Source organism: Schistocerca nitens, chromosome 2, assembly GCF_023898315.1.
Source record: "Schistocerca nitens isolate TAMUIC-IGC-003100 chromosome 2, iqSchNite1.1, whole genome shotgun sequence".
Taxonomy (NCBI): domain Eukaryota; kingdom Metazoa; phylum Arthropoda; class Insecta; order Orthoptera; family Acrididae; genus Schistocerca; species Schistocerca nitens.
The window spans coordinates 813,835,786-813,850,743 of record NC_064615.1 but is presented as its reverse complement, the minus strand read 5'-3'; the positions used below and the strand labels follow the sequence as shown (position 1 = coordinate 813,850,743).

At 42.8% G+C, this 14,958-nt stretch overlaps 1 protein-coding gene across 1 annotated transcript in view; it reads left to right on the top strand.

The window, feature by feature from the left end:
* LOC126234651 (suppressor of lurcher protein 1-like) overlaps nucleotides 1-14,958 on the top strand; it is a 652,665-nt gene that overhangs the window by 612,347 nt on the left and 25,360 nt on the right. The gene's annotated exons all lie outside the window — the stretch shown is intronic.

The following is a 14,958-nucleotide window of genomic DNA, read 5'->3' as shown; positions in this document are numbered from 1 at the left end:
GGGTAAGAAATGAAAGAGTAAGCCGTCTGGTAAAATTTTGCACAGAGCAAACTTAATCATAGCTAACACTTGGTTCAAGAATCATGAAAGAAAGTTGTATACATGGAAGAACCCTGGAGATACTAGAAGGTATCAGATAGATTATATAATGGGAAAACAGAGATTTAGGAACCAGGTTTTAAATTGTAAGACATTTCCAGGGCAGATGTGGCCTCTGACCACAATCTATTGGGTATGAACTGCAGATTAAAACTGAAGAAACTGCAAACAGGGGGGAATTTAAGGAGATGGGACCTCGATAAACTGACTAAAGCAGAGGTTGTACAGAGTTTCAGGGAGAACATTAGGGAACGATTGACAGGAATGGGGGAAAGAAACACAGTAGAAGAAGAATGGGTAGCTCTGAGGGATGAAGTAGTGAAGGCAGCAGACGATCAAGTAGGTAAAAAGACGACGGCTAGTAGAAATCCTTGGGTAACAGAAGAAATATTAAATTTAATTGATAAAAGGAGAAAATATATAACTGCAGTAAATGAAGCAGGCAAAAAGGAATGCAAAGGTCTCAAATATGAGATCGACAGGAAGTGCAAAATGGCTAAGCAGGGATGGCTAGAGGACTAATGTAAGGATGTAGAGGCTTATCTCACTTTGGAAAAAAGAGAAGTATGAATATCAAGAGGTAGACGGAAACCCAGTTCAAAGCAAGGAATGGAAAGCAGAAAGGTGGAAGAAATATATAGACGGTCTATAAATGGGCGATGTACTTGAGGACAATATTATGAAAATGGAAGAGGATGTAGATGAAGATGAAATGGGAGATACGATACTGCGTGAAGAGTTTGACAGAGCACTGAAAGACCAGAGTCGAAACAAGGCTCCGGGAGTAGACAACATTCCATTAGAACTACTGACAGCCGTGAGAGAGCCAGTCCTGACAAAACTCTACCATCTGGTGAGCAAGATATATGAGACCGGCGAAATACCCTCAGACTTCAAGAAGAATATAATAATTCCAATCCCAAAGAAAGCAGGAGTTGACAGAAGTGAAAATTACTGAACTATCAGTTTAATAAGCCACAGCTGCAAAATGCTAACGCGAATTCTTTACAGACGAACGGAAAAACTGGTAGAAGCCGACCTCGGGGAAGATCAGTTTGGATTCCGTAGAAATGTTGGAACACATGAGGCAATACTAACCGTACGCCTTATCTTAGAAGAAAGATTAAGGAAAGGCAAACCTACGTTTCTAGCATGTATAGACTTAGAGAAAGCTTTTGACAATGTTGACTGCAATACTCTCAAATTCTAAAGGTGGCAGGGGTAAAATACATGGAGCGATAGGCTATTTACAATTTGTACAGAAACCAGATGGCAGTTATAAGAGTCGAGGGACATGAAAGGGAAGTAGTGGTTTTTGAAGGGAGTGAGACAGGGCTGTCGCCTCTCCTCGATGTTATTCAATCTGTATATTGAGCAAGCAGTAAAAGAAACAAAAGAAAAATTCGTAGTGGGTATTGAAATCCATGGAGAAGAAGTAAAAATTTTGAGATTCGCCGATGACATTATAATTCTGTCAGAGACAGCAAAGGACTTGGAAGGTGCTACAGACGAATGCTGAAGATTAGATGGATAGGTCACGTAACTAATGAGGAGGTATTGAATAGAATTGGGGAGAAGAGGAGTTTGTGGCACAACTTGACAAGAAGAAGGGACTGGTTGGTAGGACATGTTCTGAGGCATCAAGGAATCACAAATTTAGCATTGGAGGGCAGCGTGGAGGGTAAAAATTGTAGAGGGAGACCAAGAGATGAATATACAAAGCGCATTCAGAAGGATGTAGGTTGCAGTAAGTACTGGGAGATGAAGAAGCTTGCACAGGATAGAGTAGCATGGAGAGCTGCATCAAAACAGTCTCAGGACTGAAGACCACAACAACAAACAACAAATTGACAGTACTGACACTCATCAAGATGCAATAAAATGGTGGGTATTCGACTGAAGATCAAGGATCTCAATTTGGATTTGCTCTTAACATACGAAGCTTCTAATGACAGGCTTTCCAGACAACAGTTAACAACAATGTTTGACTCCATCGGAAACCTCTTCTGGTACTAGGTGATTTTAACGACCTCCATCCACTATGGGGCTGCAGGAATGCAAACGCAGTGGGAAAAAAATGCTAGTAGACATACTAGATTCGGAAAATTTTGTGGTACCAAGTGGTGTCTGCCTTACACTTCTTGAGTATTTTATAGGAACGTGCTTTGAAATCTATGATGGCAAGTCTACACTAATGGTCATTACTCGCCACAGCATATCACTTCCGCAAACAGTGTAATTGGCACAACATAATTTTCCTGTTGTAAAAACAACAAAATATCTAAGGATGATTATCGATGATAAACTAAGATGGGGTCATTATATCCGACATAAGCAGGCAGTCTTATCATATCTACGAGTGGAGTATAGTGGGGCTCCGATCGGCGGACAGCGATGATTTTATATCGGCCCCTGCTAAGAACACACTTTGATTGCGGACACATGTACTCCGTATCAGTATCAAACAGCACGCTCAAAAGACTCGACACTTTGCTGTACAAAGTCTGGAGCGTTCATGTCAATTTCAACCAAAGCACTACTTGTTGGAGCGAATGAACCACCGTTACAGCTGCTACGAACATTTCTCGGCAACAAATTCCTAATGTGGCTCTGTTTCGACGAATATGGCCCCCTTGACGAAGAAATACGGTAATTAACATGGTTCTGTATGTGCGACAAATACTGCTAAATAAGCAACTATCACCCGTTGTAGCTAAATATATGAAGATATATGCATTAAGGCACCAAGCGTGGTAAAGTCCTCTTCCACCACATTACAACAGACCATACGGAACATCCACCTTAACCAACTGATGCCAGGACCAATTTAACGTTTTAAAACCAGGATGCGGCAATGGAATTCTTGTCTCAGTCTCACGCTGCGTACGTGATATACACAGATATTCCTAGTGACAGCGCTAATAGCGTTTATTGGGTAACCTGAAACAAACGACAAGGATTGTACAAGATGGCTCCACACTTCAACACTTCAGTACTATGACAGCGCAGCTGACTGTCGTTTTGGAACCCCTGATATTCGCACACATGACCACAGCAGACACGATAGTCATAATCTTTCATAGTATGTCAGCCCTATAACCGATTAGAAACCATCATGATAACTGTGGCCACTTCATAATTGTTTCGGCTGCAGAGGAAGTATCGCAGAATAGCGATGATATTGATGGAAGGCCACTCTGGGATACGAGGAACTGAACAATTAGATGTCCTAGCAAAGCTAGTATCTCTACACGAAGCTATTAAACATAATAAACTCTGTCTCACATATGTGATACCCGTGGTCTAAAAGCAGTTGTCGGCGGGCTGAAAAGAAGAATGGTTGAGGACTACTAAAACCCAAGGGAGTCACGACGCACTAACTCATCACTTGGTTCCACAATTACCATGGTATAATGATGCACAAATATCAACAAGCTTCAGGACAGTTATAGCACAGGCGAAATTTAATCACTGGAAGTTCAACGAACACCTCTGTCGGCTCAATCTAAGCGCTACCCAACTACGTGTTTGCATATATTCCTACAATTCCTAGGAACACCTATCACATGAACGTACTTGCAAGTAATCTTCGTGCTCTTACTCATCTGATCCCAAGTAACCTCCAAACCTTGTTAGCATCCAACGACATACCAACATATAAAAAACCACACGAGATCGTCAACAATGCCCACATGCCGATGTAGCTCATGGTAATTAGAATGACAGGGGAAGGCAAAACACAAATTACTATATTGCCTCTATTACTCAGCAGTATATGGAAAGCTCAGCCTATAAATGTATGTCACTATGTACTTCCTATGTACATATTTCTGAATACGGGTGTAACCATACCTGTGGCTGTAATACCCAAATGTGGTTCTAATGTTCTAATGTTATGTGAAGATGGTAACTAGAGGCATTCTCAAATATTCAGTTCCCTATCCGCAGTTTTGGAAACAATTTTTAAGTATATAAAAATTACATTTTATCGTTAATTTAGATGCATAGACGTTAATATGGACTGAATAGGAATATCCCAAAATGAGTACCAATGGCGATTCGTTATTTGTGATTGTGTTATCATAGGGCTTTTGTAGCATATTACCTTTATGTACGAGGGCCATTCGGAAAGTACGGAACGATAGGTCGCTAAATAGAAACCACAGTGAAAATCAACATTGTTTTATTTGCAAAGATTAGCTACATCTTCCAGCTACTTCTCTACACAGTCGCCAATCAGACTTAGAAATCTGTCGTAGCGTTGTACCAACTTTTCAGTTCCCTCGTTATAGAAGACAGCCGCCAGTGCTTTTCGACAATTTTCTACTCTGGACTGCAGTTAATTGTCTGTGTCATAATATTGTCTTCATAGCGAGCGGTTCATTTGAGCAGAGATGAACCTCAGGGGTAGCCAATTACAGGCTGTATTGTGGGTGATCAAACACGTCCCATCGAAGAATCTGCAGGAGTATCTTCATTGCCCCTGCAGAGCGCGGCCGAGAATTTTCGTGTAGAACAAACAGCATGGCAGTTATGTTAGGTGGATTGCATAGCTTCAGGCGAAATCTTTCGCCAGGCCCTCATACTTGCAGGAGACGCTAATTTCTATCCATCTTTACATTCTCACTGTGAGCTCAGTACTAAAAAGACGACATGATGCCATCGACGGGCGTACAAGACACAGTGCCCAACGCATCTGTGCAAAGCTTCATCAGACTTTCACTGTATTATCAATTTCGCGATCGATCGTTCATTACTTTCCGAATAACCACCGTGTACATTAATCCTATGTACCTCTATACCGGATTTCGACTGAAACTAATGTACGCTCTGAACTGTCAAAACGAACCGTAGTATAACACTTGCAGTGTTGAGATGACAGTGTAGGCATCTTCCGAAGAACGTCAGTTTCCCGCGGTGTGATACCTAGCAGGGGCGAGGGTAGATATACAACGTGAGATTAAAATAATCGTCTCTGAATATCGGTCGCACTTTGCTGATGAGATTCTAAAGATTTACGCAGTTAGCGACAGAGATGCGTAATATACTTCGACAAGTTTACGGGAGCCTGTAAAGACGAAACTGAGTGGGCTTTCACGGTTTGTTAATACCACCCAAGGGTGAATGACGGAAGGTGTGGACCAAAGGGATTTGGGGCACTTCCTTCACTGTTTATTTTTTTACAACACACTTCTCTATTAATAACATTGATAATACTTTTAAAAGGAAACAACACAACAGGCCTTGTAAATCGCCTAACTTCATAAGTGAACTACTAAAAATAACCTTTAATGTGTTTAGGAACACAATAAACTTCAACTCACAAATAGCATTCAGTTGTTTACTAATTAATTAAATGTCTGTTCAAGGCAATTTCCCCACATAATCAACATAATTCAAAACACTTCCTTGCTATTAAATGTCTGCATAAATTAATGGCCATACATAGTGACCTCTGAACAACAATTCAGTTGACTTAAAAAAAGAACACAACCACCTAAACATGTTTACACAATTATGGAAAAGAAATGCATATACACCTTCTGTTTAGCAAATGAACCACTTTCGGCCTGAGCCACCAACAACATAAGTCGTTCTTGTTACCCACATAGAGCCACTCCGAGGTACTGGAAGCAAAATATAAGTCTTCCACGTGTACACCAAGGGTACGGGTTCCCAGACTGCAAGCCGTAAGAAACCAGTCAACACGCTCCCGCCACCAGGTACAGGAAGGCGTCGGGCTAGTAAACAACGCCCGCTACGGTGGACGGGCGCGACTACGTAACTGCTTGCCACAGTGGGTCGGTTCCTCCCGCAGCCTCTGCGAAGACCGGTGGCGAAATTAATGAAATTAGCACCACCTGTGACACAAAGGGCAAGCAACTCACCAACGTAATAAGGACATAAATTATTTGCATGTACAACGTGTCCAAAACAACTGTCTATCCACTACTTCCAGCATCTCAGAGGACACCACTTAACGCACTGAATTCAGAGTCATGTAAACATACAGCGCGATCTGCGCAAAACCACATAAACTTCCTGCATGAGCGCACTACGCTTAAAATGAGGAGTATTAACTTAACACAACATACAACTTCTAAATCTCCAGGTGACTGGCCTGGACTCGTGAAATGGATCTACCAACACATCATCATGGCCAATAAACCGCCGCCGCTCTCCACTTGCGAGGCACAAATAGGACATGTCCTGCAACACACTAATTAAAATATCTAAAACAGTGTTCGTTACAAGATTAACAGTCAATGTCACAGGGAAACATTAGTCAGATACCGACATCGGTTCATTACAATAAACGCACAAATTACGCAGCTGAAAAACACAACCAAGTCAGTGGCACATAATAAGGTTAGTAATAGTAAGGCCCTTTATCATTTTCCCATTCAGAGGGGCATAAAACAATAACACTTAAGCAGAAAAGTATGAATGCATTTGAGCAATTCAGTGACTGACGACAACTAAGTTTTTAAAAGCAGTACGCAAGTCCTCACAGGATAAACGCGGCTTTATATGTATAATAAGGTAAGGAATAATGAGTAGTGGTTAGGGACTCTGATTTGTGGGAAAGGATGTTGGAAACCAAGAATCGTACTTTAAGAATTATGAAACGTGTGTAGATGCGTGAATGTATTACAATGTTGTCGAAAATTTTTTGGACACTGTTATATTTATAGGATTTTGTTTCTACACATTTGTAACGCAAATTCTCGACCTGTGAAATTTTTTATATGAGACTGTCACTGCTGTCGTAAATATTTCGGTAAGAAAGTTAAGTGACCTTCACGTAATGCGTCATGGACTCCTCATAGTAAGGTCAAGCGTCCAAAGTACACTGCTCAATAAATACACAACGGCAAGCACACTCAGTAATCCCCAGAACGATGGACATTGAGAACAAAATGCTGCTTATATCCACAGAAACTGTGATCGCAATGGCATCACATCAGCCACAGAGCCATAGAGACGAGAATGTAGTCACTAGAAGCAAACGGTAAATCCATCATAAATACGGAAGCAGCATGTTCCCGATAGCATCGGCGCCTCTACCCACCAAGTCCGCCGCAAACGCACAAACACAATCAGGTTCAAAAAATAGTTCAGATGGCTCAGAGCACTATGGGACTTAACATCTGAGGTCATCAGTCCCCTAGCACTTAGAACTACTTAAACCTAACTAACCTAAGGACGTCACACACATCCATGCCAGAGGCAGGATTCGAACCTGCGACCGTAGCGGTCGCGCGGTTCCAGACTGTAGCGCCTAGAACCGCTCGGCCACTCTGGCTGGCCACAATCAGGTAACGTGGCAAACTTTCCTCTTGCCACCACACACTGCGTCGGCAGACACGCCTTCACGCTCCGCACACTACTGCCTATCTCACTGTTTCTGCTCGCACCCCAAAATCCAACAACTCCGCTGTCACAGGTGCCCGCCGGCTTCCCCCACGAGGGGGGCGCCACTTCTCCTTTTCTCTGCGATACAGCGATAATATTATACACGGTACGTTCGATAGATCAAACCCGAGCCGCCACGGCTCAGAAACGTCGTGGGAAGCTGCCGAAAATCAACGCTTTTACTCCATGACAAGGTCGCAGCTTACTGCATACAGGACACACATTACATGCTGCTTCCTTGGGATATCAAATTTCGCCTCACCCCCGTATTATTGTTATAAAGCACCCTGTGTCTTCGTCCTCCTTCGCATGAACGATCATTACAGGCAGGTAGTTTCAGAATCATGACCAGCTGATGTTTAGGCCTAAACAGGCAAAATGCAGGCTTCCATAACTAAGTTCTTAGCCAAATCATCCAATGAGTATGTAGAGGAGGGCAAGCACCAAGTTTCATGGTCACTGACCGATTGTTTGATATGATAATTACAGAGCCTTGTGCCAGGTGCAATTCTGTAGTAACCATCTTACATTGCCCAACAGTTCGCGGTGTTCCCACTTTTGTAGGAACGTACACGTCCCAGAGAATAGCTGAGGAAGAGTGGACACGCAGTTGCCTACGCGGAAGGTACTAAAAAGCCTGAGAGGCACAGATTTACAGCAAAAAAATAGTTGTCTTTTATGTTATAGATTCTAGACAGGTACGGGAGCCCCTATTTGCACAAGCTGCGACATGGTCGCGAATGTAACAGTGATGCAGAAAGTGTAAAATAATTTTCTTTACTGCTATGATCACAAATTTGATAGCTCCTCAGACTACTGGTTTCGATCAGCAACGACCACCTTCATATCTGCAGCATCTCAGGAAAATACAAATAAACTAGCTCTTACCATACGAACTGTATGGGTGTTCTGACTAAACTTATGTTAACCAGCAGCTCAACATGTGAAAGTCCCCTTACAAAAATTATACATGACGGTGCTTAAACTGGCACACAATATTTTTAACGCAACGCACTCTGACTTTTAATAATCCCAACAAAAGAATTTCCCTGACTAACAATAACCTATACCTTTCACAAATCACTTACCTCACAAAAATCTTCGTTACTCGAACTACTGCAATACAGCGTGCGCCACTATTGCCAGCTAAATAAAAGATTCTAACTACTGAAGGCACTAACTACTGTTAGGCATAGTTAGCAATTGAAAGATTTTGATAGAGAAAAAACAATGTATTTACCTTAATAGTGTTCAAAAGTCGACATCCAGTCTTACAAATGCACTGTCTCTGATGGACACACGTCCATATCATCCGCTCTCAAAAATCAGCCATCTCACTTCCCCACAGCCACCACTGCTGGCGGCTCACCTACAACTGCGCAACGCTACGCGCTGTTAACTGCCAACAGACTTTCGCCGATAGTGAACTTATTTATGTGTTTTTCTGAACCAAGTTTCAGAGTGTCCATTTGTGTTGAAATCGTATCTACTGTGTCCTTTAAGTTTTCCTTAGTTTTTGCAAGTTGCATAACCGAATCGGTAGATGCAACTGAGTCAATTTTAGCTTGCAAGGTGTCGTGATTTTCATGAACAATAGTTTGCAGTTCCTTAATGGCTGCTTCGTGATTCTGTAATGCATTTTCATGACGCGAATAAATAGGTTGGAAATGCTCACAAATTTGTGTTTTTACGTCATTACAGACTTTTTGACATTTCGATTCGATTTTATGTAACTCAGTAGTTAAATCTTCACGTGTTTGTTCAAGTGTGGTGTCTAACTTTTGAAGATTTTGTTCCATTGCGTCTGACTGTTGGTGTGTTTGTCTCTGGTGTTGTTCCATTGTGTCTAACTTTTGAAGATATTGTTCCATTGTGTCTAAGTTTTGCTGTGTTTGTCTCTGATTTTGTTTCATTTGTTGCATTATTTGCAACAATAATGTATTGGTGTCTGGAATCTGTTCCTCTACGCTTTTCGGCAGTGCATTTGCACCGGCAACATTCACATTTTGACGAACAGAAAATGTGTCTTGACTTATTTGAGAAGACGGTGAAGACGCAAAACCTGAATCTACAGTATTTGCAAGATTGTGTCCTGTCATTTCGGGTTCCTGAGGCGAACTGTTGCCGACCGATCGATCGATAATGCTTCCCTGTTCACTAATTGTTTCACTGTCTACACCATTAGTTGCAGCCCGTTCCATTTCCCTATGCACAAGTACCAAATTACTACTTCGAACATTAGTTAATTCACTACACAGTGGCGCTAACGCTCTGCTTTCGTCTTCACTGTCATTTCTCAGTTTACTTTGGAGCCTAGTATTACGTTTTTCACACGCCATTATTGTCACAATATTTCACACGATAACACATAAAAGCAAAATTTGAAGAGCAAAAATAAGAAAACACATTAACATAGCACTGAAAATAATATCTAGTTAATTGCAAGCGCAGCTGCGAAGTACTTGGTGCAAATCTACATGCATGCCACAACTGTTTTACTGTACAACAATGAAAAACTACAACTACGAAAGAAATTCTCTCTACAATTACGCGCTAGCAATAAACAATAGCTACATTGATTACACAAACTACGAGAAAAAATCAGAAGATTCCAGTGAGGTATCCTCGGCTAAGGGTCGACATATGAAAGTCCCCTTAGAAAAATTATACATGACTGTGCTTAAACTGACACACAATATTTTTAGCGCAACGTAATCTGACTTTTAATAATCCCTATAAAAGAATGGCCCTGACTAACAATAACCTATACCTTTCACAAATCACTTACCTCACAAAAATCTTCGTTACTCGAACTACTGCAATACAGCGAGTGCCACTATTGCCAGCTAAATAAAAGATTCTAACCACTGAAGGCACTAACTACTGATAGGCATAGTTAGCAAATGAAAGATTTTGATAGAGAACAAACAATGTATTTACCTTAATAGTGTTCAAAAGTCATAATATACACTCCTGGAAATTGAAATAAGAACACCGTGAATTCATTGTCCCAGGAAGGGGAAACTTTATTGACACATTCCTGGGGTCAGATACATCACATGATCACACTGACAGAACCACAGGCACATAGACACAGGCAACAGAGCATGCACAATGTCGGCACTAGTACAGTGTATATCCACCTTTCGCAGCAATGCAGGCTGCTATTCTCCCATGGAGACGATCGTAGAGATGCTGGATGTAGTCCTGTGGAACGGCTTGCCATGCCATTTCCACCTGGCGCCTCAGTTGGACCAGCGTTCGTGCTGGACGTGCAGACCGCGTGAGACGACGCTTCATCCAGTCCCAAACATGCTCAATGGGGGACAGATCCGGAGATCTTGCTGGCCAGGGTAGTTGACTTACACCTTCTAGAGCACGTTGGGTGGCACGGGATACATGCGGACGTGCATTGTCCTGTTGAAACAGCAAGTTCCCTTGCCGGTCTAGGAATGGTAGAACGATGAGTTCGATGACGGTTTGGATGTGCCGTGCACTATTCAGTGTCCCCTCGACGATCACCAGTGGTGTACGGCCAGTGTAGGAGATCGCTCCCCACACCATGATGCCGGGTGTTGGCCCTGTGTGCCTCGGTCGTATGCAGTCAGGATTGTGGCGCTCACCTGCACGGCGCCAAACACGCATACGACCATCATTGGCAACAAGGCAGAAGCGACTCTCATCGCTGAAGACGGCACGTCTCCATTCGTCCCTCCATTCACGCCTGTCGCGACACCACCGGAGGCGGGCTGCACGATGTTGGGGCGTGAGCGGAAGACGGCCTAACGGTGTGCGGGACCGTAGCCCAGCTTCATGGAGACGGTTGCGAATGGTCCTCGCCGATACCCCAGGAGCAACAGTGTCCCTAATTTGCTGGGAAATGGCGGTGCGGTCCCCTACGGCACTGCGTAGGATCCTACGGTCTTGGCGTGCATCCGTGCGTCGCTGCGGTCCGGTCCCAGGTCGACGGGCACGTGCACCTTCCGCCGACCACTGGCGACAACATCGATGTACTGTGGAGACCTCACGCCCCACGTGTTGAGCAATTCGGCGGTACGTCCACCCGGCCTCCCGCATGCTCACTATACGCCCTCGCTCAAAGTCCGTCAACTGCACATACGGTTCACGTCCACGCTGTCGCGGCATGCTACCAGTGTTAAAGACTGCGATGGAGCTCCGTATGCCACGGCAAACTGGCTGACACTGACGGCGGCGGTGCACAAATGCTGCGCAGCTAGCGCCATTCGACGGCCAACACCGCGGTTCCTGGTGTGTCCGCTGTGCCATGCGTGTGATCATTGCTTGTACAGCCCTCTCGCAGTGTCCGGAGCAAGTATGGTGGGTCTGACACACCGGTGTCAATGTGTTCTTTTTTCCATTTCCAGGAGTGTATATAGCAGTTCATGACATCCAGTCTTACAAACGTACTGACTCTGATGGACGCACGTCCATATCATCCGCTCTCAAAAATCAGCCATCTCACTTCCCCACATCCACCACTGCGGGCGGCTCACCTCCAACTGCCCAACGCTACGCGCTGTTAACAGCCAACAGCCCAACACTACAATAGCCAACAACAATGCAAACCAGCCACAGACTGCACACAGCACAGCCAGTGATTTTCATACAGAGCGCTACGTGGCGTTACCAATATAAAAACCTAAACACCCAACTTACATATGCTACCATAAAGTCAAATGTCTTGCTGCATTAGTCAGCGGCTAAATAACTCCAGACATATAGTTACAGTTAATGCAGTGTCTGTTGACAGTGTCTGTATAGATCGATGCACATGCCCTACGTATACACACTGCTGACGATCTACAGCTGTTTTAAATTATGAAATGTATTCGCAAACTGCGATTACAATATTGTGTCACTTGTATAGTTTGCTATTAAAATGCGTGCCTGTCTGAAGGACATTTGAGTAGAGCTATAAAGACACTGTCAAATACAGACACTGCACTAAGTGTATTTCAAGGGAAAGCAAGGCAAATTGGCGAGAAAAACGATCTCTCTCCCTATGAAAAAATCATATGAACGGTGTGCAAGAGCTATGAGCCGTAGACGTTATGATAGATGGAAGTTCGGGTCGTTGCATGAGGTTTGCACGAATAGCCGAAGTTTTTAAGGCGAGCACTCGTAATAAGGTGTAATTCAGATTGGAGTCGTGGTCCGGCACAAATTTCCTTGTGTCTACAGTAAACCATAGAAATATATGTAGTACATTGTTCGCAATTTGCGAATACATTCCATAATCTTCGAAATATCTTTCTCCCACAGGCAATATAAGCTGTGAGGTTTACCTGAAAAGTCGGGGGTGTTTGGGAAGTCGGATGCGGCTATTGGTTTAGCCAGGTTCTGAATTGGGCCATATCGGCGCAGGCGAACACTTGTCGCCCACCTGCTCTCAGAGGTACTTCGACGATATGTATGGAAACTGCCGTACGGGTACTACGTATGTTTCACTGCCACCTAAACTCGCTAAATACTAAGACACAATTCAAGCCGTGGATGGTTCTTTGGGTGTAGGCGTTCACGCAAAGTTAAAAAAAAAAAAACAAATGCTCAAATGTGTGTGAAATCTTATGGGACTTAACTGCTAAGGTCATCAGTCCCTAAGCTTACACACTACTTAACCTAAATGATCCTAAGGACAAACACACACACCCATGCCCGAGGGAGGACTCGAACCTACGCCGGGACCAGCCGCACAGTCCAAGACTGCAGCGCCCTAGGCGCTCGGCTAATCCCGCGCGTCGCAATCTGCAGTGCGACAAACTGGAATATGGTGTTTTCAGGGAATCAAAGAACTCGAACGGACGTCATCATCCAGCACATAATTAAAAGTAACTATTAGAATAAAAACAAATTTTTAGTATACCATGTTTTTAGTTGGCACTAAAACGTATAAAATAATTTTTTCCAGCTCCACATAGATCTATTATCCCACACAGGTATCCTGAAAATTTGTAATTATGAATTTTCAGATGCTGTGAAAGTATTTGTAAGATTTAAAACGCAATCGTGGGGTGCGTGCAATACATAATTGATGCGTGAATAGTTAGCTAACTTATTGTTACACTACTTGATGTTTGATGCATGAATAGCTGACCTCCTAAGAGTTACCTTTTGTATGCTCCCCACGTTTTTCATTTTAAAACTTACAAGTATTTTCAGAGCTATTAAAAATTCACAAACACAGATTTTCAGAGCTACGTGTATGGATCAATCTGTATGGAGCTAGGCTACCTTTTGGTCCAATTTAAAAACGTAGTATATTAAAATTTATTTTTATTTCAAAAAATTATTACTACAATTTTATTGGGTCCCTTTCTTGTTTGTGTTTCTGGTCGATCTAAATGTTGCAATTCATTTCACTTACTTTTTCGTTTTGTGGGGTACAAAATCTGACGACTTTAGACGTATAAACTAAGTTACCAATCTACATATCAACTTAAAATTTTATTAAGAACCTAGTGAATATCTTTGCTGTATTTTTTTCGACGGTACTTACTACCGCACCATCTGCGAGAACTCTGAGATTACTATTAATATTGTGTGGTAGGCGCAACATACAACTTCATTCTACTATCGATGACTCTCCATCCTAGATAATCTGCTGTGTCAACCATATCAAGAAAACCTCAATAAAGTCACAAGTTTCGCTTGATACCCCATACAATTGCACAAATGAAGTATTCAATTAAGTGCTTATTGAATGTCGAAAGATACTATATGTACGTAACTGTCTTGATACGTGGCTTTCAGGATATCATGAAAATAAACTGCGAGTTACGTTCAAATAATCAGTGTTTTCGGAGTTAATGCTGGTCCGCATGGAGGAACTTATCCTGTTCTACAAACGTCATTACCTTTGAGCTCAGAATACCTTTCAGGTTTCAACAAGAAATGTATGTAGAGAACACCGGACGGCAGTCTTGTGGATAAATTCTGCTGTCCTCCTTGTAGGCAAGTGTGACCTGTGCTTCCTTCTAACTGGACACGATTTTTATTCCAGGGTTATGGTTAAAAGTAGGTACATATTTCCGACATACTATCTGATAGGACAGCGACCACCACAGTCCCAAAAAATATGTTTTAGTCTAGAGCCCCAAATTTTATTTTGCGGTCAGGTTAAAGGCTTTGATGCACAGTAGTATCGTCAGACCACTCCCTGTCACGCAAACGACACGCTCGCCTCCAGAGTACGTGTGTCGGACACACAACTTACCAACTGACACTTACTTGGGAAGCGAGTGTTGCCATTGCGAGCCAGAGGGTGGCCTGAGGGTGTATCGAAACTGGTAACCTGTAATCAAAATTAAAAAAAAGCGTTGTTAATATTTAATAAACTTCAAAGGTCTTATGATTTAATGGGATTCACAATGAATGAAGACTCTTGAAACCGGTTTAGCTGTTTTGTGGTCCTTTGTTGGGAAA